Source organism: Furipterus horrens, unplaced genomic scaffold, assembly GCF_987537825.1.
Source record: "Furipterus horrens unplaced genomic scaffold, mFurHor1.1.pri manual_scaffold_2, whole genome shotgun sequence".
In the NCBI taxonomy this organism is placed as follows: Eukaryota; Metazoa; Chordata; class Mammalia; order Chiroptera; family Furipteridae; genus Furipterus; species Furipterus horrens.
The window spans coordinates 6,002,029-6,027,440 of NW_028327172.1; the positions used below are offsets into that span (position 1 = coordinate 6,002,029).

The 25,412-nt window shown below is 55.2% G+C and overlaps 1 pseudogene; it reads right to left on the minus strand.

Annotated features, from left to right (window-relative positions):
- Positions 1-241: 241 nt before the first annotated feature.
- LOC150017558 (solute carrier family 22 member 11-like) lies at positions 242-20,964 on the minus strand (annotated as a pseudogene).
- Positions 20,965-25,412: the final 4,448 nt, after the last annotated feature.

Below are 25,412 nucleotides of genomic sequence, written 5' to 3' on the forward strand. Positions count from 1 at the left end.
GCCCGGTTCCTGCGGCGGGGAGGGCGCTGAGTGTCGTGTGGACACTGAAGGCCGCCAGGGGGGCTCCCGCAGGGCTGAGGCGGGTGGGGAGTCCGACGGGGGCAGGGAGAGCAGCGCCGCCCACGCAGCCGCGCCCGACCCTCAAGGCCGCCCCAGAGGCTTCTGCTCTCTGATTGGAGGCGAGGCAATGCCGTCCCGTGTGGATCGCAGTGCCCAAAGCGGCTCCGACCAGGCAGGACTCCTAGAACCAGGCGCTTTCTGCAAGGACCGCCTTCCGCCGGTTGCCCCCGGGCGCTGCTGATCCCCTGGAATGACCAACAGAGAGAGCAGGGATGTTGGGGGAAGGGCGGCACCTTCCGAGCGAGGAGGGCAGAGCTGGGAGTCAAGCCTTAGGGGCGTGGGGACCAGGTGGCATTGACCACGGTACGCCCAGAGCGTAGGACAGTGCCCGAAATGTACTTGGAACACAACAGAAAACCAACGAAGTGAAAGAGTAAATGGAGGCCCCGCCTCCCTGCCTCTCGGCTGGGCACCTGAAGCAAGTTACATAACCTCTCGGCGGCTCCGTCGCCGCGCCAGTGGAACTGCACACAGCAGCGCCAGTGGGGTTACCACCTGGGTTACGTAAGATGCTATATTAAAGCAATAAGGGCCCGCTGAGCACCAACGGCGATCGTTCCTATGACCATGACTTGGTTCCTGCCCTGCCTGGGTCCGTCACCCGGACCCAGCAGATGCACAGACCGAGGTCCGGCTGTGGGCCCGGCACTGTCCTCAGTCCCCTCGTATAACAACTCATTTAAATCCTAAAACAACTCTCCGAGCTAGGCTGATGGTTCATCTTTTTAAAGACCCGTTTTGCAAATGAGGAAGCAGAAACATAAAGGTGATTCTGACTATAAAATGAAGTTGAAAAACATTCCCTCATTTCTGTTCTCTCCAAGAACATACATGAGAATAGCGTGGCTTGTTCCTGGAGGGTCCAAGGTCCCAGGGAATTCAGCTGTGACTCTCTCTGGGCCCAGGTTCTCTGGGGGAAGATTTAATTAAGGCAGCTGAGGCTGTCTCTCCAGTCAGTCTTGGTAAGAGAGGTGAGGAACGTGCCCCAGTAGGTAGGGATTCGACTCTGGGCAGTCTGGCTGCAGAGGTGGCTCGTAACCATTGCATTTTCCTGCCAAAGGTACCACCACCTTCTACCGGCGCGCGACCTGGAATAAGTCGCTTCATCTCTCTGAGGTTTTTGTAGATGCAGATAGCAGCTGTCTCTCCCCGGCAGGGTTGTTGTCAAGATTAAATGGTTCCAGAAACACAAGCATCGCCACTCACTATAGCTGCTGGCCCATCCCCGATGACAAGCCCTGCCCAGTTCCTGCCCTCTCCACAAGGGATGTCTCCCCGACCCTGGGCCCCCGCATCTGCAGCCCCACCCAGCAACATGCTGGTGTGGGATGAAGCCCAGTTCCACTCCCAGGTGGCCAGGAGTCGCTTGCTGGTTCTCCAGGCTCTGGGTGGTGTCCGGTAGTGGCAGTCCCTGCATCTTTGGGAGAAAGAACAGGACAAAAAGACCGGAAATGATGAGGATAACACCATAACACCGTAGGAGAGGGCAGGCATCGAGGACAGGGCCTGGCGGGTCATCCTGATCAAGGGGCCCAGCGCAGCCCCCAGCTGACCTACTGACTGCGGGAAGCCATCTGCTGTCATCCTGTGGGCAGAGGGGATGGCCCAAACCCTTCTCATTGTTGGCACTTTAGAGGGGAGAGCTTTACCAAAGGAGGTGGGGACATTGGGCTGGGTCAGGAGATGCCAGCAGATGCAAAAAGGGCTAAAGCAGTTGCCCTTCTCAGGGCCTTCCATAATGTCACCTCCTCCATGGAGCCCACTCAGATTTTTCCATCCAGAGTGGGGGCTCTGCTTCCTAGGAACATCCAGCATCCTTCCTGGGACCTGTCTAAGGGCCCCTCCACTCTGGTCTTAAGCAGTTTGGAGGTTTGCCTCAGCGCTCCTGCTATGCCGCCGAGCTGCCAGCTTGAGCTTTCTATTTGGTATCAACAAAGTCAGTTACTGCGCATCCAGAAACTGAGTGAAAAAATGAACATGAGAGTATGTGAGCGCCGTGAGCAAGGGAGCCGGCTGGGCTCGGAGTCAGGGGAACTGGGGTCCGCTCCTGACCTTCAGTTAAGGAAGTCCTTTGGTCCCGAGTCCTTAAGTCTCAGTTTACCCAACTGCCCAATGTGGGGGTGGCCTAACTGGAGACCACTGGTTTTCCATCTGTGTCCCCTCAAGCCCTCATGTTCTGGGGAGGTAACTGCTGGGACAAGGAGGGGCAGTGGGGAGCAGATAGGGGTCCCCACTCTACCAGGGCAGCTCCTGGTTTCCTCGCCAGCTTCTACTGGAACAGAGGGTAGTTTCCAATCCCAGGCCTCGGGGCCTGCTGGGGCCTTTCTATACGGCTGCCTCCGGGTCAGGGCCCTTGGGGAGGGGCTGCTCTGGGAGCCCTGGCTAGGCATGGCCTTCGGGGGAAGGAAGCTGGGCCATGTGGCCAGTTCCATGTCACAGCTGGGTCCCCTCTGCCCTCTGCTGTGTACCCTGGGTGCCCAGCCTGCTTCGGCCTCCATACTGACACTCCCACGGGTGTCCCTTTCTCCCCCACCCTCAGGTCTGGTGGCCCCTCTTGGGTGCAGCCCGCAGCCCAGCTTCCCGCAGTGAGGTTGGGAAGAGTTCAGACTGTAGACAGAGCAGCAGGTTAAGTAGACACTGAAGCAGCCCTTTCCTGGGGAAAGCAGGTCCCGGACAGTGCCAGGCTGCTCAGGGTCAGCTGGGGACTCAGGGCAGGATGACATCATGGCAGGTGGCTGGGAGGTGGGATGCCAGGCAAGCAGACAGCCAGGTCTGGGCTGGGAAGCATGGCCGGGCAGCCAAGGGCAGCACGGGAGTCTGCCTCCTACGGGGTGGCCACCATGCTGTGCTCCTTGGGTCCCGGGAGCCCTGGGCCCTTCCGGTGAAGGAGAGGGTCGTGCGGGGCCCAGGTACCCAGAATCCTTCTCACTTTCCCTCAGCTGTCTCAGCTGTCTGTGGGGATCCCTGGGGTTCACAGAGAGCATGGATGGGCAGCAGGTTCCTCACCAGGAAGCTGAGGTCCAGGCCACACTGCAGCCCTCTCTGCCTCTGCCCCAGTCTCCTCCTTGAGCAACAAAGGGGCCCTCTCTGCGCCCCAAGTGCCCATTCAACCTCCTCCTACACCTCTGGGCTCTGCCTGCCCTGTGCTCAGTTCAGTCCTGGTCAGCTCTAGCTTGCCTCTTCCTGGAAGCCTTCCCTGATCTTCCTGCCCCAGGGTGCTTTGTGTACTCTCATCTCTGGCCGCACATCCTCCCACACCTACTTCCTTGAAATAGTTACCTTTGAATAAGAACATCCTGTTTCCCAAATACACTGAGAAGTCCCATGAGGCAAGTGTGCATTAAGGGGGTGAATAATAGAGGTGGTGACGTGAGTGTGTGGTTGATAGCAGTTGTATCGTTATTGGTGGTAGTGATGGTGGTGTGATAACAGCAACAATGGTGGTGAAGGCGATGGTGATAGTAACGGTGATGGTGCTGATGGTGATGTTAGTGATGGTATTGGTGATGCTAGTGGTGATGAAGATAAAATTGATAGTGGTGGTCTGCTGGTAGAGATGGTGAAAGTGATGGTGGGAATGTGGATAGTTGTAATGCTGTTGGTATTAGTGGTCTTGTTATTATTGGTGGTAGTGATGGTAGGTGTGTTCATGTAGAAATGATGATAGTGGTAGAGACGGTGGATATAGTTGATGTGGTAACAGTGGTGGTGATGGAGGTAATGGTGGTGGTGATGAGGATGATGAGGATGGTAACGATGGTGAGGATGGTAGTGGTGATGGTGATGGTGATGATGGTGATGGGGTGGTGATGATGGTGATGGGGTGGTGATGGTGGTGATGATGGTGGTGGTGATGGTGGTGGGGATGGTGATGGTGATGATGGTGATGGTGTTGATGGTGGTGGTGGTGACTGGTGATGATGATGGTGGTGATGGTGGTGATGATGGTGATGATGGTGGTGAGGACGGTGGTGATAATGATGGTGATGGTGTTGGTGGTGGTGACTGGTGATGATGATGGTGGTGATGGTGGTGATGATGGTGATGATGGTGGTGAGGACGGTGGTGATAATGATGATGGTGGTGATGTTGGTGCTGATAATGATAGAGATAGTGAAGGTGACAGCAACGGTGGTGATGTTGGTGTTTTGTAGAGGTGGCAGTGATGATACTGGTGGTAGTGATGGTACTGGTGGTGGTGATGGAGTGGGCAGTGGTGAAGTTGGTGATAATGCTGATAATATATCAGTGGATTTTCTTTCCCAGTACATCCCACGCTCTCGGTCACAAACAACAGCATCTCACCTTGATGGTCAGTGTCTTTCTGGCATCCTTGTGGCTGTTTGTCCTGGCCACCTTTGTGAGTTCCTGCAGGGCTCGGTCTGGTCTGCCAGTAATAATCAGCCACCGTGCAGATCCTGGAGCCTCCTGTTAAAGAACCAGCTGCTTGTCTGGGTCTTTGCTTCTTCTGTGCATGCTGGGCACCCCTCCTGGTCAGTTGGGGGGTGTGGGGGGCAGCAGACCCTCCCCTGCTGTGGGAGTGAGGAGAAGGCAGCCACCGCTTCCTCTGCACTGCTAATGCGGGCTGGGAGATGCAGTCCCTGATAGTTTCAGATGAGTCCCAATGCCTTCCCCCATCTGGATCCCTGGGTGCCAGGACCCTGCCCACCTGGGGCCATTGCCATGGCAGAAATCTCACATCATGCTGAATTTAAAAAATTTAAAAAGCTCCACACATTTAAAACATCCCCAGCCAGAACTGAATGGGTTTATAAATAAGTTTGCTTCTTCCCAGCCTCGGGCAGATGGTCAGGGAGAAGGGTCTCCCTGGAAAGGGGCTGCGTGTTCCCAGCCAGCAGGATCTCAGCCCAGTCTGTGGAGAAGCTAAGAAACACATCTTACAGACAGTGCATAAGGGTCAGCCTGGCTGGGTTCTGACCCTGCCTCCGGACTCACCAGCTACGTGGCCTTGAGGGAGTGACTGACCCTCTCAAGGCCTCAGTCCCTCATCTAAAAACACTGGTAATAATATCATCTCCCTCATTAGAATGTTAGTACACAACTGGTGTTACCAGCAGCACCCAGGACACATCAATCCGTGCGACCAGGGTGGCCTGCCTAATGGGTATCATTATGGGCTGTCTCCCTCCTTGCTTACGGATCCTCCTTATACAATGAAACGCCGGGGGGGGGGGGGGTGTCAGTGGCTTTATTTGCTGATGTGTCCCCGATGCCTAAAATCATTCCTGGCATGGGGCAGGAGTGCAGTAAATACCAGAGAAGTAAAGAATGACTCTCTACACCTGGGCCCAGGTGAGCTCAACTCTGACTCACGGCACAAGAGAGCTCATGGGGACCTGAATCTGTGTTTGTTTCTGAGTATCTCTTCTTCTAGTCCCCACCCAAGCAGGTGCAGTCATACCTCTGTACTCGTCAGCTTCAGAACTCATTAAACCTTGTACTCACTCCATTTTCATGAGAAAAAAAGTGTTTCAGCACTCGGCGCTTGCTCGGGACTGGTCACACCTGCTAGAACTTGTATGAGTCACGACACTGTCCTGCAAGAGAATATGCTTCATCATTCGGTGCTTGTCAGTTTCAGCCCATGTCACAAGTTCCGGAACAAATTAATGACTCCCGAGGTTCCACTGTATTTGCAGGCCTCAGGGATTTCTGTAGCAGCAAAATAACAGTGATGATGATGATATCTTTCCATATCCGATGCCGGTCCTCACGGACTTGGATGCCCACGGACTCAGCAAATGACGTGCAATTGAGACTGCAGAGCGTGGGGGTGCTGATGCCAATGTGAGGGAGGCCAGTGGGCTGGATAGGACCCTTAGACCTCTGGCTGAAATGCCCGCCCTGGAACTCTGAATCCCCAAACCGTCTCTCCCGAGAGAGGGCTCTGTTCACCTCGCCCCTTCCCATGGCTCTCAGCTTTTTGGAACTCGTGGCCAGCCAGGGTGGTGGGGTTGAGGGGCCACCTCCCACCCTGGTCCCCCTCCTGGTCACTGATGCTCTCCCCAAGGGAAAAGGCCCCACACTGTACATGCCAGGATATCAGGAAGATGGCAAAGAAGGGCTCTGACGTGGCCAGATGGAGGGCTCACCAGTCCTGCCGGGCGAAGGCCAGACCACCCAGGGCCATCTGGCCTGTGCAGAGCGCGTCCCAGAATCATCATCATGGTGATGGCCCGCTTGTGGGTCGTGGTCCACTCCACCACTGAAAGGCGATGCAGATGCGTGCAGGTGACAGCCACATGGGGTAGCCTTGGGCCCCATCCTCCCCACCTCCCCATGGCAGGAGGTGGGCTGAGCGAGTGACTCGCTGAGTGTCATTGAGGTCAGGATGATTCTGGCCAACCCAAAAGCACTAAAAAAACTGGAGTCCCCAGCGGACGGGGAAATTGGGGGCAAAGATGGCGCTGGTGTTGGCCACGGTAGCCTGCAGGCAGCACCAGCTCAGCATCGACGTCCGCCCAAACCTGTCTGGGGAGCAAGCGCAGCGGGGGCCTGCAGAGGGACCCGGGGACGCGGACGTAGAGGAGTAGCGCCCACACTGCGCCCACAGGTGCGTGCAGGCAGCCCGTCCTTCTCGGAGCCCCCGGGAGCACGTGCAGAGCGCGTTTGTCACAAAAGGGCGGACGCCTTGCTCTCGGTGGGCAGCGCAGCCTCCTGGTCAGAAATGGACTTCGGCATCAGATGCCTGGGTTTGAGTCCCGCTCTGCCCTTCCTGGGTAACCTTGAGCACACGACTCCATGTCTCTGAGCCTCAGTTTCCCCACCTGTAAAATGGAGGTATTCACGGTGACATGCCTTGTAGGGCAGATGTGAGTATCAAGACACCGAGCAAGGGGACAGTGTAGCCTGGAAGCTGAGCACAGGTGGGTCTGGGCGAGCCAGCCAGTTTGCTCCCCGCCTGTCTGTGCACGGCGACAGGAGCTCCCGGGGACACCCACAGAGGGGCCTCCGCCAGGGCCCACATGCTCATGGCGCTGCTGCTGCTCTGGGCCAGCCTGGCCCAAACCACCGCCTGCACTCAGTACGTGTCAGTTCGATCGGAGAGATGTGGGCAAACTTTGGCCCTGCCTGTCTGAGCAGCACCCAGAAGCTAGGACACCTAGCCCAGACCCACGGTGACAGGGACCGCAGGCTCACAGGGACCGCAGACTGACTGCAGTTGTGCTCCCTGTGTGGACAGTCCCTGGGGAAGGGGTGGTGGCTGCGCGCCCCGCCCTGCAGCTGGGTCTCCCTGCCACACTCAGGGGGATCTGAGGCCCACCAATGCCAGGCCGAGGCCCACGTTCTCCATGTGACTCACTCACTTATTACGTCACAACAACCCACGGGTAGGTGCCAGGGCCCCCACTAACGGGAGGAGTCCAAGGTACAGAGTAGCGGCAAACCCGCCTTCTAGGGAGCTAGGACACACGAGGTGGGAATTGGGATGCAGCGGGGGGACCTCAGAGCTCGTGCTGCCCGGAGGAGGTCAGAGGTCAGGAAGCCGCACGTCCATGTATGAGACTATGATTGTGCCACATGCGGGCACTGGGGACACCACACCGGAGCCCCTGTCTTCTTGGAGCTACATCTGGCGGGGACACAATAAATGAGTGGGTGTCGGGGTGTGTGATGAGGGATGCAAGGCAGGGCCACCAGGCGTCAGTGCCCGAGGCCAGGCCAGGGGCCCCAGCTGGGCAGCCTGGGGACCTCCCTGAGCCAAGGCCAGCGTGCTGGGCACAAAGCAGAGGTGGAGTTGGGGGGCGGGGGCAGGTGCACGTGCGCAGGGACCGTCCCGGGTCGGACATCCACCTGATGCCCACGCAAGCTTTTCAAAGTCACCGTGAGCACTGCATCGGAGACGGTTCCCCAGCAGAGTGGGTGGTGGCCCGGGAGAGGCTGGAGACGCGGGAGGAGGCTGGGGCCTGCGCAGGCCCCAGACAGTGGGGACGTGAGCGAGGGGACAGTGTGCAGAAGGAGGGGGGTGGGCTGGGGGGTGAGGGTAGGAGAACAGGGGTGGCTCTCAGGGCTCTGGGGTACCCGTGGGGTGGGGGCTGTTGTCTGGGATGGAGTCTGGCGGGAGGGGCTGGGCTGGGCATCAGGGGTTTGGTTCTGGCCCACGGTTAGGGGTTCAATGAGGCGCCTCCAAGTAGGCAGTTAGGGTTACAGGCTGAGAGGCATTACGGGCACTGGATCGCAGGGCTGGCCGGGGACAAGGGCAGAGGGAAAGGAGAAGGCCCTGACTACTTCCTGGGCGCACCAGCAGGTGCCAGAGGAGAGGAGAGGGGAGGGGAGGGGAGGGGGGAAGAGAGGAGGGGAGGGAAAGGGGGAGAAAGAGGAGCAGGGATATTTCTATTTCATAGCATGTCTTGAAATTAAAAAAAAAAAAAGAGGGGTCTGCTTCCCCCCTGAAGACTGTTGGCTCCCTGAGGGCAGGGGCTGTGCAGTGTCCAGCACACAGTAGGTGCTCAGTAAAGGCAGATGTGACACCTGAAGGTCAGAGAGTGACAGTACTCAGGGCAATTTCTCACCGGACCTGGGTGTTTGGGCATCACTGTCCCCTGGCAACCTGGGACCCATGTCCAGACCCTGGACCAAGGAATCCCCTCTCTTAGGGAACATGGACGCATGTGACATTTCTGTACTGTGTGCCCCCCACCCCCCCCATGCTCATTCTGAAGGAGCCGGCCGAAGGCGAGGAGTACTTACCAGCAGGGGAGGGCCCCAGGCAAAGGAGCCCAGCAAGCGCCCAGGAGCACCCGGGTGGTGGCACACCGGAAGAGAAGGGGTGTGTGACAGCCTCCCTCAGGGGACATGGACTAGCGGGACCGGGGTGGCAGGGAAGGTCCAGGCAGGGAGTTCCCAGCCTGGGTCCTGTAGGTTCAGCCACCCACAGTAGGGCCCCCAGGTCGCTAGAGCCAGGTGACAGAGGGGGAAGGGGTGTGCTGGCCGTCAGATGTGACAGGGCTTTGGGTCTGACTGTGATGGCCGCTGCCAGCGCACGGTGGTGGCAGGTGGTTAAACACAGGCTCACATTCTAACTCTGCTGTTACTGGCTGGTGAACTGGGGAGACTTCTGGCACCTGGCTGAGCCTGTTCCTCATCCAGCTGCTTCTCACAGGCCCTGAGGGTGGGCGGGGGGCCGCGCACCTGTCACTGTGATTTTTTTCAGTGCCTCTCTCTGGCCCATTGCCCATGAGGGACATCCATCGCCTGACCCCACCCCCGCCCCCTGCCAGGTCAGTGCTTCACGGAAGCCTGATAGCTTCACTTGTCCTGGGTGGTGGCAGTAGGAGCCACTGGGCAAAGTGACCTCTTGAAAATGCAAATCAGATCACATGGCTTCCCTGCCCCAAAGCCTCCAGCGACTTTCCTTTGCCCTTGAAGACAGTGGAGCCCCTCACCTACTCCATTCGCCTCCCACCTCAGACCTCTGGGCTCTCTCCCCGCCTCCAGGTGACTGATTCCTTCTCTAGTAATCCAGATCTCATCTCAAATGGCTCCTCTTCAGAGAGGCCTTCCCCTCTGCCTGTCCCTTCCCCACTCACAGGACCTGTTTTCCCCTTTGTGTGCAGTCAGGACCCTGGAGGCAGGACGGGAGAGTGATGGAGTCCCAGGTTGTGACCCCTAACTGCCTAGGTTGAATCAGGTCCCAGTGTACTTCAGCTGTGTGCTCTGAGACAAGTTACTTAACCTCTCTGTGCTTCTGTTTAGTCCTTTATTAAATGGGGACAATAATAAGCCCCACCCCATGAGATCATAGTGAGGTTGTGACTACAGGGAAAGCATTTGGAACCGTGTCTGCTACTTAAAGGACAAAAGGGGAAGGCATGTTTCACTGCTATTACTGGTTAACATGTTGAATGATTCTGAATCGGCCCGTGGAATGTAAGACCCTGGGCGCCTCCCTGTCCATCCTGTAACTCAAGCCATGGATCAGAACCTGGGCTGTCGTGAGCAGTGGTACATGTTGAGGGTAGCATGTCATTTCATTGTGTGATGGAAGCGCCATGACCCCCCAGTCCTGGGTGGACGGCCGTCACTGGGAGGCCGGGAAGGAGGAAAGCTATGGCGTGGGCAGGGGGGTGGAGCCCTTACCTTGGCCACAGTGGTGGCGGTGAAGGTGCTGCGGTCATAGGCCCAGCCGTCCACGCACGGCTCCACAGCAGCCTCAGTCCAGTCAGTGGATGAGGCATTGGGCTCCAGAATCTGCCACTGTGGTTGGTGGGAGCAGCGACACTGATGGGGCTCAGGGTTGGGGCCCAGTGGGATGGACACAGCCAGGAGGGCCTCAGGTGTGAGATTTGTGGGGGCCTCAGAGCCATCGTCCAGCACATGGGCCTAGCAGCAGTGACCTGGGGTGGCCATCAAGAGGTTTTCCAGAAGCACTTGGGAGGGTAAGAAGATGAAGAAGGGGAGGAGGAGAACGATGACTGGTAGGGTCTGGAAAAAGCCCACATCCTCAGCTCGCTCCAAGAGCTCGGTGAATGCCAAGGCCAGAGCTGCCAGCACCAGCCAGGGCTCCTGGTGGGGGGGGGGGGGGGGGGACACGGCCCGGGACCCCATGAGGGTCTGGCCTGCTGCCAGGAACCACCAGCAAGCATGGGATCCCGGGCCCCCATCACCTCTCCGGCACGTGGGCTTGGGCAACTGTCCAACAAGGAGTCAAGTCATTCCGAAGGTGACCTTGATGCTCTGCGAAGCTGCTCCTTACCCTGACCCCCGGAGTGACTGCACAGGTGCCCCACCGCGCTGGGGACACCAGGGGACAAAGACCACTGTGCCCAGGCTGCCTGGGGTGTCTGAAGCACTCTGGTTCTCTAACACTGAGTGAAAGGTCAAGTAGATTTTTTAAAAAATAATAAGATGCAACGCTGTGATGTTACTGAATTACAGCTGCGGGGGAAACATCAACTGGGCCGCTGCCTCGGCTGGTTTAATCACGTGGGCCCCCCGGGTGAGAAGGCAGGTTCAGCTGAGGAAGAGCTCAGCAGCTCCCCGCTGGCTGGCTGATCACACCCCCACGTCTTAAACTTTCAGAACCCTCCGCATGTGGCCCTTGAAGTCAGTGAGTTGGCCCAGCCTCACTCACGCTGGACAGTTTCAGTCTGTCCTGCTAAAGCACAGAGGTGAGGATAGGGCAGGGCCCTCCTAGCTGGGCTTTGAGGAGGCAGGGAGGGGGGCGGGGGTGCCTGCAGAGCTGGAGGAGGGCCCAGGTCTGTGATCAGTCTCTCCTTACCTGGCCCCTCCTGCCAGGCAGCACTGGGAGACCAGCTCACAGGCCTCGCTATTTTGGGAAGATTCTATTTCCAGGCTCTAGGTTGCCTTTATTAGATTGTAAGCTCCCCCAGGGTGGAAACCAGGCATCCCTTAGAAGCCCCTCTGTGGGCTGTGGAGCTGGGCAGGCTTGCAGATTCAGGGAGTGAGTCAAGTCGCAAAGTCACGCCTCCCTGGCCCAGTGTCTCACACCAGCCTAGTCTGGTGTGAGGATGGGTGGAGCCAGCCCCCGCCCCAGTGCCTCACCTGGACACGCTCTGTGCTGACTATGCTGCCCACACCCTCTCATTCCCTCCTCATTGCAGGAAGGTGGGGCTGATTGCCCCAGGCAAGGAAACAGGCTCAGAAAGGGCAGGCAGCTTGCCCCAGGTCACACAGCGGAGTTGGGATTCAAATCAGACTCCCATGCGCCTGGCCGGCTGCTGCGTGGTCTCAAGCCTGTCCTGGACCAAATCTCAGCCAAAGGCTGGAATTCAGGATCTCGGTCAGAATGAGGGCCAGCCCAGGAGCCCAAAACCATCCCCCAGGATGTAAGAGGGAATCAGCTGAGTCAGTTCCAGAGAGAAGTCTGAGTGCAGGGTGCGTGGGTGTGGTGTGGGTGGGTATCTGGACCCTGTGTTTCCCAGAACCTCCTCACAGGACTTGGGGAACTCAGCCAAGATGTCATCCAGCCAGGAAGCCAAGAAGTCGGGGTTCCAGACCTAAATTCAAAGCCAGGGCTGCTTCCTTACTCTGCCTCTCTGGGCAGGAACTCATTATATATATATATATATATATTTTTTTTTTTAAAATCCTCACCCAAGGATATGTTTATTGATTTTAGAGAGAAGAAGGGAGAAAGAGAGGAATACCGATGTAAGAGAGAAATATTGATTGGTTGCCTCCCATATGTGCCTCCAACTGGGGATTGAACCGCAGCCTAGGTATGTGCCCTGACCAGGGATCGAACCTGCAACTTTTGATATATGGAACGAGACTCTAACCAACTGAACCACCCAGCCAGGGCTCATTATACATTTTGAAATAACAAATAGAGAGGTGGAGAGAGAACCAAGTCTCACTAAAGCACAGAAGGCCAATTGGGTATAATCCCAACCTGGAAAAGCTCAAAGGCTGAATTTCACGTGGAAAAAATTGGGCTTACTGCCTATGTGCAAACACCATCCTCACAGGGCAGTCTGGACCCGGGCCGTTATCTCCAGCAGTTACTTCCCCTCTCTGGCCCTGTTGGTGTTTCAAACCTGAGCCTGGATCGGAAACCACAGGCGTGCTGGCTAAAATGCTGTTTCCCTGGGCCCGGAAATATGCATTTTAACATACGCCCCAGGCGATTCTCCCGCACTGGGACTCAGCCTTGCCTGAAGAACTGCTGGGCTAGAGGAGGCCGCTAAATCCAGGGCTTCCGAGAGAATTCTAATTCTCTTTCTTCTTCCGTGTGCTTTAAAAAATGTTCTCTCTTCCCCTGCCCTTTGCCTGTCGTGGACGCCCCTAGGCTTTGCTTCCAACAGAAGGTCAAACCTCCCGGATATGACAGAAGGCTCCTGGAACTTCCAACTGACTCTCTGCTCCCAGGCCAAGGAATTTTTAATTTGTATTTTCTTTTTTCCTGGGGCTGCTGGGGCCAGGGCTTCAGACGGCGGCCCCGCCACCTGGTGGTCACACCCAGGACTGCAGCATTTACAGCGTCAGCTCCTCCTTGCTTAAGTGCCCACCCCCCAAGGGCTCCCTGGCCAAGGGGCTGAGAAGAGGCGCAGGGCAAGGAGGCAGGCGGCCTCAGGTGATAGCCCCGAGGCCTTCCAAGTGTCTCATTGAATTAATTGGTGTAAACTGAAGCCCTGGTTCTCACTGAACTGCCATGGGGGTTGATTTTTCTAGCCAAGGGCTCCGTCAATTAAGTTCAGCTGCCAAATGACCTTGGGCAGTCCACCTTTCCTTTCTGACCCCAAGCTCCTCGGCTCTGCATGGAGACCTTCCACTTAAGGTAGTAAGATTTAATGAGATGATGACTATTAGCCATCATCATCATCATCATCACCACCGCCGTTATTCCTCCTCGGTTTCTTTTCCAGGTGAAGGCAATGCATCTCCGATTCAGCTGGGCCGGCTGTTTCTTATGCACCCTTTCAGGCTGTCCTCCCGCCTGTGAGGGAGGGTAAGTGTGCATTCTTTAAAAAAAAAAATTAATTTATTTTTAGAGGGAGGGGAAAGGAGAAAGAGAGGGAGAAAAACATCACTATGTGGTTGCCTCTCACTTGCGCCCCCAACTGGGGACCTGACATACAACCTAGTCATGCGCCCTGACTGGGGATCGAACCAGCAACACTTGGCTCGCAAACCAACGCTCAATCCACTGAGCCACAGCGGCCAGGGCTTTAAATGTGCATTCTTATTTTACTTTCTTTCCCACAAAAGGTAGTTTTGCATTTTGTGTTTATCTCCCACATTCTCCCTGGTGCACCTGAGGGGTCCTCCTTCCCCTGTCACAGTTGCTTAGTATTTCCGTGTCTGGTTTTTCGTAACTTATTTAACTGGTCTCCTGTTGATGAACTCTTGGATTGCATCTAATATTTCGATATTACGGAAATGTTGAAATGTGTATACTGTCTTGAAGGTGCGCTACTATGCCTGTAGGATGAAATTCCAGAAGCTCATGGAGGCTTAAGTGAGCTGTGGCTTTCAGAGGCAGCCACCTTGCCCTCCCCAGGACACACCCGCAGCCACTGTCCCCGGCTCCCTAACACAGTGGACTGTCACCACACCCGCGGCTTCTTGCCAATATCATGGGTGACAAATGGCATCTCCATGGGGTTTTATTCCTTTTGTTATGAGATGTATATTTTTTTCTACAAATGGTTTCTTTCTATGCTTTGTCTATTTTTCGATTGCGGCTTGTGGTTTCCTTACCAATTTCCATAATCCCCTCACATGTTAGGTTGGCTTTTCCGTGATAAAAGTTGCAATTCTTTTTTTTTTTTTTTACTTTGTCTTTTGACCTTGTTAGCACGTTATCGTTATTGATTTCTTTTACCTGTGAAGTTTTTTTTGGTAATTAAATTTTCAGTCTTGTCTTTTTTGACTTTTGGATTTTGCATCATAATTAGAAAGGCCTTTCTCCACTCTGTGGCAATACAAAAGCCCTCTCATGGTTTGTTGTTTTTAATCAAGAACGGTTGGTGAGCCCTGACTGGTGTGGCTCAGTGGATGGAGCACTGGCCTGCGAACCAAAGGGTGGCTGGTTCGATTCCCAGTCAGGGCACAGGCCTGGGTTGGGGGCTAGGTCCCCAGTTGGGGGCAAGTGCGAGGGAACCACACATTGATGTTCCTCTCACTGCCTCTCCCTTCCCCTCTAAAAATAAATAAATAAAATATTTTAAAAAATGGTTGGTGAGTTTGTCACATGCCTTTCAGCACCTATGGAGTTGATAGTGTGTGACTTGTTAAATCTATGAACCCAATAAATTACATTAATAAATTTCCTGAATTACATTGAGTTTTCCAAAGGATGCTGAAATAACCCTTTCATTCCAGGGCTGCCCGTTCTTAGACAAGTTGTGTTTTTCCTTTAATGCACTGCTAGATTCTGCTGGCCATGTTTCAGTTCAAGTTTTTCATGAATCTTATATGTGAGATCGGGCTGTGGGTCCTTCCTTCCTTCCTTCCCAACTCCGTCCCTCCCTCCCTTCCTTCCAATCTTTGTCAGATTTTGGAATCAACATTATTCTCACTCCATTGAAAAGAGTTTGGCCATGTTCTCTTGCGCCCTGACTCAGTTTAGCTCAAGCGGGGTTTTCCTTCCTTCCTCTGTGGGTCTGGACCCTCGTAGGTAACCTGCCTGACCCTTGCTTTGTAGGACGGCTGAGAAACAAGGGCACCGGAGGCTCTGGGACCCCGGCAGGAGAGATGGTGGAAGAAGGTCTGAGCTGAGCTGGAGTTCTAGGAGGTAGGATTTTGACCAGACGGTCTCATAGCTGAGCTTGATTGGCTCAGATTGGTTGGGCTGCTCATGTTCAGGGCTCTGTCTCAGCCTCCAGTGCATCCTCGTCCCCTGCCACCAGTTTGACCTTTGACCAGGTGCCAGATCGTTACTGTTCTGAAGCTCTTGGAATCTTCCTGCCACCCTCAGCCTCTAGCCGGCCCTTCCCGAGGAGGGAGGCCCGAAGCTGGACTCTCCTGAGGCTCCAGCTACCTGGGTCCATCCCCGGCTGCTTGGTGTCTGTGTATTTCCTGTGGTTTTGTGGGTAAGGGACCCTCAGTGTTTTCTGGTGCCTTCTGACAGCAGCTCGTGCTCAGTGGCTCCCTCTCAACCCTTCTTTTTCAAAGCACATTTCAGGGCAGAAGATGCTCTACAGACATGTAGGCCTGGCTGCCTCGGAGCCTCTCGGGCTGCATCATCCTTGACCGCAGAGGTACATGGGGACTGCAGCCTCAAGAGGCACCCTGGCATTTTGGGGACAGAGGGAGGTGCAAAGTCCTTGGGGTGGAAATCCTCTGTATAGACTGCAGTAACTGCTTCCGTAGCTGGTGTCCCCTTCCAGGGCAGAGTTAGGGGAGTACTGGTCACTGAAGCCTGAAACAGGGTGGGGGGGCAGGGTGGCAGACCAGGTACCCGCCTGCCTGGGGAGCAGCCTGGCCTGGGCCCTGGGCACCACAGGAGGGCACCACAGGAGGGCACTCTACTTCCCTCCCTCCACCTACCCTGTCTTTCCTAGCTTGCCCAGCCTGGAGCCTTCCTGCCCGCTCCTTCAAACTAAGGGCCTCCTGGGCCAGACAGCACCCAGGACATGGAGGACGGTGAGTGGGACCCTGGGGGTTGGGGGGAATGCGGGCAAGGTCCTGGTGGCAAAGTCCCAGGGAGGAGGAGCTCCCTGGCAGCCACAGAGAAGCCCAGAGGTGCTGGCCTCCCCTGGGAAGGGATGTCGGTGCTCAGTCTCCTGACGGGCTCCAGGGCATGATCTGCCTGGCACCGTGGACATCAGGAGGCTCCTGACCCATGGGAGCCCTGGAGAGCGGGGTCCCAGACAAAAGGCCACCATAGGGGAGCCTCAGGTCATCCCTTGCTTGATGGGACCCACCTGTCTCTGTACGAGCCCAGGGGCAGCCTTGACACAGGGGCTGCAGGCCTGCTGACCACATGCCCTACCCCTCAGGGGCCACATTTGTCCTTTCTATTCATTGTTCCAGAAGCAGAAAGCAGATGCCTCAAGAGAATCATCAAATCAACCCGGTTCTTGTCCTCCTTCTGGGGCCTTCACAGATATTCAGGTTCAAGCCTCCCAACGATCAGAGGCCCTGCCCAGAAGTGGCACATCACACTGCCACCCCCCACCCCACCCCACCCAGGTCCCAAGGAAGCTCCTCCGGCTGCCGGTGCCTGGGCGCCCTGACTCTCCCCATGTGTCCGCTGAGGGTCCGAGAGGCAGCCCACCTCACTGGCCACCTCCGTCACCCTCTTCCGGAAGAATGTGACAGCCCCGCAGCCCACTCCCTTCATCTCCAGGGCCCCCGCTGCCCACACTGGGCCGGCCTGTGGCCTCAGGCTGAGGCACTAGAAAGAAATCAGGTTGTAGATAAGCAAAACAACCTAATAAAATGTGAAAAGTCTAGAGAGCCAGGGCAGCTTCCCTCAGGCACTGGTGACACTGTGATCCTCCTCACATCACCCAGACAGGGGATGACAGGGCCAGGGCCCCAGGCAGCAGCCCCGATGCCCTTACATGAGCGGACTGGACAGCGGAGGCCCTGGCCCCGCAGAGGCGTCGGAACTTGGCCAAGTGACCCCGGATCTAAAACCTGCTACAGCAAGGCCAGACCCAGGTGACTCCCACGCTCCTTCAGGACCCCTGGGTCCCACAGGGAGGGCCGGGCTCCTCCTTTATGCTCCCAGACCCCTGATCTTTAGCACGCATCACCGCTTTCAGGTCTTTATCAACTGCCTGTACCACGCTTGCTTTTACCACGTGCAAGTCGTCACTGTTCTAAGGGTTTTACTCAGAGCATCAAAACCGCCTGCAGGACAGGAACTTCTATTTAATTCCTGTGTCACAGAGTAGGAAACTGAGGCGTGGAGAGGCTAAGTCACCTGTACAAAGTCATGGAGCAGCCTGGCTCCAGGCCGCTGTGTTCCTAACTGCTGGGCAGCCATGCCTGTCTTCCTGTCGGTTCCCCGAGACTAAGCTTTGTGACATCGGGGTCGACGCCTGTGCCATTCACCTTTACGTCCGTAGTAACTGGCGCAGTGCCCGGGTCCTCAGTGAGGGTGTGCAGCTGAACTAATGAACAGATGGATGATTGAAGGCCAAGGTCACCTATGAATTGCAAGAGTCACTGTAGAAAGTTAACGTATAAACCCACCTCTATTGTTGGAGTTTAGACATTTCACTGAGTGGGTGTCATCTTCATTATTTCTGCTCAGCAATTATTGGTACCTTGCAGTCTAAACAATTGGGCTCAGAGATGGTTTTTTTCTCTATTTTTTCCTATTATTTCAAACCTTAAGATCAATGTTTTCTCCAACATCTATTAGCTAGATGTTGAAAACCCTGTCTGTCTTCCATGTCTTGTAACTTTTTGTTCATACTTTTTATCTCTTCGTCCTTTACTCTGTGTTCTGGGAAATTCACGTTTAGTGAACTTCCAGGTAACTGTGTCTGCGTCATTGTTCAACCTGTTAACTGGCGGCTTCAGAATCTGTCGGTCACGTTTGCAATTTCCAAAATGCCAGGAACATTTCCTTTTCATGACTGCCTATTTTTAAAAAACAGAGATGCTCTCAAATTTCTCTGAAAAATACAAAGTAGGATTTCATTTTTTTCCTGCTTACCATGTTACTTCACTCGCCTCCCGAGCCGGTTCTTCTGTTTTGGCTTTGGTGTTGCACCGGAATTCCCGAGCGTTGCTGTTTCTTGCTTGTCTGTTCATAGCTGTAGATGAGGGGGGTCTGGACAAAACCGTTGGGTGCTGGAACGTCCTTTCTAGACCCAGGCCCCAGAAACCAGATAACAAGCCTCAGGAGACCCTGTGAAGTGGGGCCTCAGGCCGCCTGTGTCCCCTGGGTGATGTCACCCTGCAGGTGCCATCAAAGCAGGCTCCTTAGTTGGGGAAGAAGTGGCTGCGTGAGTTCCATCAATGGCTGGGTTGAGACCCATGAAGGGAAGTGTTTGGATGCCACCTTCTGCTGGGGACGGATTGGCGTGCTGGAGGGAATGGACGGGGGACAGTGGGGGACACATGTCCCCAGGCGTCTGTCTCTATGGCTCTCTGCACAAAGAGCAAATTCTAGCTCAGCACTGGCAGGGCAGCATCTCATGGCGCCCACGAGCGGTCCAGGCCCCCGGGGCGGCCCTTGGGAGCGAGCGTGCTTTCCCACACACTGGTTCCTCCTTTAGTCAGCGAATGCTGAGCAGCCGGGGCTCCGGGGTTTAAGGATGAGGCAAGTTTCCTATTTATAAGGAGCTTAGATTTTGGTCAAGAGGCAGGGTTGTAAATAAGGACGAAGCCCCGTTGGAAATCCACACTGAGACACTGAATTTCTGCAAGCTCCCGGCTGGCGGCGATGCTGCCGGTCCGTGGACCACTCTCGGAGTAGCACGCGGAGGGAAACCACAGCTTCCTGCTTCCCGCTTGCTGCCATGCTGTGGGGTCTCGTGGGAGTCCCGCCAGGAACAGAGCTGCCCCTGAGGCCTCTGAAGGAGGCGCTATGCCCAACCTGAGGCCCGCGCAGACCTGAGTCTCGTTGGCGGGTCAGCCAGGCGACGGGTCCCAGCTGCCTGGCACCTCACTGTCCAGGGCTCATGCCAGCCCCGGGGGAAAGTGCTGGAGTGGGTTTGCCTGGGCAGGACGGCACCCATCACCTTGAGGGTTAGGGCAGGCTAGCCTCTCTTCAGAACTTCAGGGGTTGTCTCTGTTCCAAGGTAGGGGCTTGGGTCAGTCCAGGTCCTGTGGCCATTCACAGGCCCCTCGGGTTTCAGGGTTCGTCACAGAGTACTAAGTGAGACCTGTCTGTAGAGTAAAAACACGTGGCGTGTGCCCAGGGAACCTTGCTCTTCCTGGGGTTGAATGACTCAGCAACATAAACAGCCTGTGCTCGGCTCCCACAGGTTTACTAGGAGTCAAGGGATAGGCTCTGGGGCAGCTGTAGCCCCACCTCCGATGCAGGCAGCCCATGAAGTTGGCTCAGGGTCAGGACAAGTGTGGCCATCCTGGGACCAAGCTGGAAAACTCTGCACCCAACCACGGAGCCTCAAGGGCTTGCAAAGCAGAAGCCCTGCCTACGGGGAGGGCTGCTGACCCATGGTTAACAGGCTTAATGGTTAATCCCACATGTGACCAAGAAGGCTCACTCTGTGGACCCAGAGGTCAGGATGCTGCTCAGTTACCAAAAAGAGATGCTTCAAAATTCTGACATGCTCTGCGTGCCATCAAGGGCTTTGAAAAGGTTGTGCATCCTCATATTACGTGGAGGGATTTTTCGAGCTCATTCCGTGGGTGGTTTCTCTTGCCGGTTTTCCTCTGCCCAGCCCTTTGTCATTCAAGTCCATCCCCACACTGTGGCCAAGAAGAACTTTCAAATGTGGGAACACCTGTGTGGCTCCCTTGCTTGAATGTGCTCATCAGCCTCAGGGGCAGGGCCAGGCTGTGGCGCTGTGCTCAGAGCCCCACGTCGGCTCCATCCCCACATGTTCTTCTGGGGCTCAGACCCTCTTCCATCTCTCCTCCAGCAGCCTCAGGACCTTTGCACATGCTGTCCTCCTTCCTCAAATACCTGTCCCACCTCCTGCATCCTACCCTCAGGCCTGTGCCCTTTCTCGTTTTTTTTGCAAGCTCCTATGCAGTTAATATGACCACTGTGTCCTGCTGTGTGATCTGAATCTTGGTAGATGGAGGGAAAATGCTGAAAAATCATTTCCAGAACCAAATGGAACAAATAAATGTGTGTATTAGTTTCCTAGGGCTGCTGTCACCAAATAGCACAAACTTGGTGGCTAACAACAACAGACAATTATTCTCTCACAGCTTTGAAGGCCAGAAGTCCAAGATCAATGTGTCTGCAGAGTCACGCTCCCTCCAAAGGCTCTGTGGGACAATTTTTCCATGTGCGTTCCAGTTTGGGGGGCTGTAGGTGTCCTCGGCTTGTGGCTCACGTGACCTGCTTTTCTCCTCATGCTTCTCATCTGTGTGTCTCTTATAAGGACACTTGTCATTGGATTTAGGACCCTGGATAATCCAGGATGATCTCGTGTCTACAGCCTTCACTCTACTGCATCTGCAGAAGCCCTTTTCCAGATAAGCTCACATTCACAGGTTCTGAAGACCAGGACACGGACACATCATTTTGGGGACCACCATTTACCCCATTACAATGTCAGTTAAACTGGGATTCCAGACCCTCTGGAGCAAATGCAAGAGCGAGATGCTCAGCAGGAGTGTGGCGTGGAGCTGGGACTGGGGCTCTGGGTCCCACTGCCCGGGTTCTGCTCCTGCTCCGGTGGCATTAACTGTGAGGCTTGACTCATCTCCTCATTAGTCACCCACCTGGGACACTGTCCGGATCATGACGGTGGCCATGCCAGGGATCAGCCTGGTGCCTGCACACAGCCCCAGGGGCCACTTCCAACCCACTGTCACACCTCATAAAGAGGGTTGGGACTTCCTGCCTGAGGCTGGGCTCCTCCAAAGATCTGAGTGTGAACTGCTTATTTGGAGGTGATCTCAGTCAGGGCAGGGAGACGGGTAAGGGAGGGGAGCCAACAGGGGCTGCTATCAAGCAGCTCCATTATGACACAGGCCAAGGGGGCTGGCATGCCTCCCCGGGCACAGCGGGGCAGCAGCTCTGGGGTGTTCCGCTCGGCACTCCTGCCCCGCCCCACGTGCCCCCTTCGAGCTCCCGCTGCTGGGGGAAGCCAGGACCTCGGGGGAGTTCACAGCGCAGACTCTGGAGCTGGGTCCAAATCCCGGCTCTGACCTGCCGGCAGTTAGCTGGCCTCACGGTGCCTCGGTTTCCTCACCTGTAGAATGGGACAGTAGTACAGATATCCTCGTTTGTGAAGGTGACATGAGGTCATATTAGTAAGAGAGTACAAGTTCACAGGGAAGGAGCCACATACATATTTAATCAAGCAATGCTTGTTCTGGATTTCCAAAACCCTCGAGGCCCAGGTTCAACACAGCAGGAAAGCCCAAGAGACGACACACTGTAAAACGACGGGTCCCAGAAATCGCCTTGCCTCAGAGCCACGCCGCCCAAATTTGCGTCACGTCCACGTCTTCCCGCGTCCGTCACATCTTCAGTTCACAGTCCTATTGTTTAATTCACGCTTTTCTCTCAGTCAACTGACTTCCAAATAATTTGTCTTCTGCAAAGTGTTAGTCAACTACCATAACCAGAAAGCCAACGTTTCTTGTCGTAAGTAGAAGGAAACTGAACAAACACATTCTGGGGAAACCAAACAGAATTAGAATGTTCTAGCTGGATGCCTTTGCCTGCCAGCGGCCACGAGCTGAGGCCTCTGCAGATAAATGCGCAGAGAAGCAGCGGTGCATCTACACAACGGAATACTGCTCAGCCATAAAAAAGAACGAAGCCTTGCCCTTTGCGAACACGCAGAGGGACCTCAAGGGCGTTATGCTGAGTGAAACACGTCAGACAGAGAAGGACAAATACCATACGATTTCACTTAGATGTGGAATCTTAAGCAGCCCAAAATAAATGAGCAAATAGATGCAGAAAACAAACTGATGGCTACCAACTGGGAGGGCACTGGGGGAATGGGTGACAAAGGGGAAGGGTTTAGCAGTACAAGTTGCCACAGGAGTGGAAATATAGCCAATAATATTGTAATAACTACGTATGGTGCCACGTGGGTACTAGACCAGCGTTTCTCAACCTGTCGGTCGCGACCCCTCTGGGGGTCAAACGACCCTTTCACAGGGGTCGCCTAAGACCATCAGAAAACACATATATAATGACATATTGTTTTTGTGATTAATCACTGTGCTTTAATTATGTTCGATTTGTAACAATGAAAATACATCCTGCATATCAGATATTTACATGATGATTCATAACAGTAGCAAAATTACAGGTATGAAGTAGCAATGAAAATAATTTTATGGTTGGGGTCCCCACAACATGAGGAACTGTATTACAGGGTCGCGGCATTAGGAAGGTTGAGAACCACTGCTCTAGACTGATGAGAGGGATCGCTTTGTAGGGCATGTAAATGTCTAACCACCATGCTGTACACCCAAAACTAACACTATATTGTATGTCAACTGTAATGGAAAAAAATAAAGAAAAAGGTATTAGCAAGGATTAAGCAGACTCTTCTGGCAGCCAATCAAGGGGCTGAAAGAGAACCCACCAAGGAATAAACTTCTTACCATGTGAAGGAACACACCTAACTCTCCCTGGGACACCGCTAGAGTGATCCCTGCCTCACTGAGGTGTGAGTCCCCATTTTGGGGAGCTCAGCCTGGCAGCAGAGTAAGCGTTTAGTGAGCACTCAATAAATACTCCCTAAAGCCAGGCCCTGGGCAATGCTTCTAGATGCCATCTCTAGCTGTGCGTGGGGCATCCACCCAGAGCAGGGGAGGCCAGGAGGGAAGAGGGAGCTGCAGGTCAGAGGCCGGGTTTGTCCACCGTGGGGCCCTCTGGCTGCCGCAGGTCCAGCCTCCTGCTGCCTTTGGGTAGGGGGAGCACTTGTGCTCTGGATCTGCATGGTGGATCTAGTAAAGTGCAGCTACCCAACCCCCACCCCAACCTGTTGGGCACCCCAGAATGTGAAGTCACAACAATGCCCAGCTCTGCCCGGCCCTCCTCCTCCTGTCCCACGGGGCCTAGGTCAGTGGGGGACAGACCCAGGGGTGCCCAGACTCCCTGTAGACATCTTGATGCTCCCAGCATGTCACCCTGGCTCTGACCCTTGGCATCACAAGCCATTGTCCTTCCCCTCCAAACAGAACCAACGGACATGAACTGCTGGCTTCCAATGGCCAGCTCCAAGAGGTGGGGGGACTGAGCCTCAAAAACAGCAGGAGCTGGACTGCATGCACACTGCCTGCCCTGCTGGTCCCTGCCTGCCCACCTGGGTGCCCAGGTAGTGACCACGCTCACGCCGCATGTGCCGGTCTGCAGGTGCACTGCACCGAGCAGCCCCAGGAGCAGAGCACGTTGTCCCGCACAGCCTGCAGGGCCCTAGCCCTACGGAATATGCAGGGCTGAGGCCCGGGGAAGGGCTTGCAAACCCAGGGTTGGTGAGGAGACATTGCATCGTCCCGCATAGCACGGGAAATCTGCCTGGGCTCTGGACAGCCTCAGGGCGCCCCAGCACCACTTATCGCACAGAAAGGGAGGGGCAGGCGTAAGGCAAGCCCAGAGCACTATGGGTAGGGTCTGAGAGGCTGAATAGCAAACCCAGCAAGGCCAGACCATGTAAAGACAGAATTTGGGGCTCCGGCGCAGCAAACCAGCCCTGCAGTCAAATCACAGCTTCCACAGCCATCGCCCCCAAGGCCCAGGACTTGGATCAGTAACTGTCACCTTCCCTAATTTTTGTCTCTGCTCCCAACTTAGGACCAATCAGAGAAAGCCGAATCTGCCCCCCTGACTAGTCACATAGAGGCTCCCCTTCTAGTTAGGGGGCCTCCAAGCACCCCTATTCTATCAACTTCCAACCAGGGACCACCTGAAGCCTCCTGCTTTCTACACGAGGGAGCACCCTGGGGGTTGGGGGAAGCAGGTGGCGTGAGACCCAGTGAGCAGAGAGGGCTCACGGGCCCCCAGGTCTATGCCCTGGATGGTGGCGCTCAGATGACCCAGTCCTCATCCTTGGGATCAGACAGTGCTGAATTCTGTACTCATTCATTCATTCACTCATTCATTCATTCAACAAACATTTCCTGAGTGCCTGAGCAGAGGAAGAGCAGCAAGAGACAATAAACCCGCAAATGCAGAGAGGCGGGCAGAAGGCGCTGTAGCACAAGGGGGCCGACAGGGACAGGAAGGCCTGTGCTCCGGTGGTGGGAAGGCCTCTCTGCAAGGCAGCTCTGGCTTTCTTCCTCTTCTGTTAGGGCAGCTCAGGAGAACTAGGGGCTTTACCCTGCTGAGGCTGAGCGCCCCTCTTCCCCCACTGTTGGCAATGATCTAGCTCCCTGTCGCTGACCAGCATGGTGCTGGTGCCCAGGCTGCTACAGAGTCCCCATCAGCTAAGCACTTTGTTCCCGAGACCCGGGAAGGGCAGAGAGGCAGCCACATGCACCTGTGGGGACAAGGAGAGCACATGAGGCAGTAGCCTCTCAGGAACTGGGTGCTTTGCGGGGAACCTCCCCCCCCACTGTTGGTTCACTGGACACGGCAAAATGCCAGCCCAGCTGTGTGTTTACCGACTGTCCACAAGTAAAAGAATGCGGCTCAGCTTTGGAAGGAGAGAGCTGAGTGGAATCTTGCTTTGTCACCGTGGACTTGGGGCCAATTCTTTAACCTCTTCAAGCCTCACTTTCAGCCCCTGGAAACCAAGGTGCAAAACGTAGCCCTCTCTCGGGGTTGTTGCGGGTCTCCAAGAGACCTCCGGGAAGGCCTGGAGCCGGGCTCTGTCCATCCCAGTCTGGAGCCTTCCCAGCTCACCCCTCCGCCTGTCCAGGTGTCTGTCCAGGGGTCTGTCCTCTTCTGGATAGCACCCCCAAGGAAGGCTATGGTTCCGCCCCATGCACCCGCAGCCCACCCTCCACGGTGTGTGTGCATATGGATATATCTATCTTCTTCCTTTTTCTTTTCTTTTATTCAAATCATAGCTCTCAGCCACTTCCACTGCCAATATTTCTTGGAATTCCTTCCATATCTGTACATATAGAGCTTCCTGAACCTTCTTCAAACCTGAGCAGTGCCCCACTGTATGGATGTGTGTGCTTTATTTCCCACAGGCGAGCACACCTGCAGGTAAATTCCCAGAATATACATGGCTACTGTGGAGGGCATGCATGCTGTAGTGCTGAAGCTGTCACTGACAGAATGGACA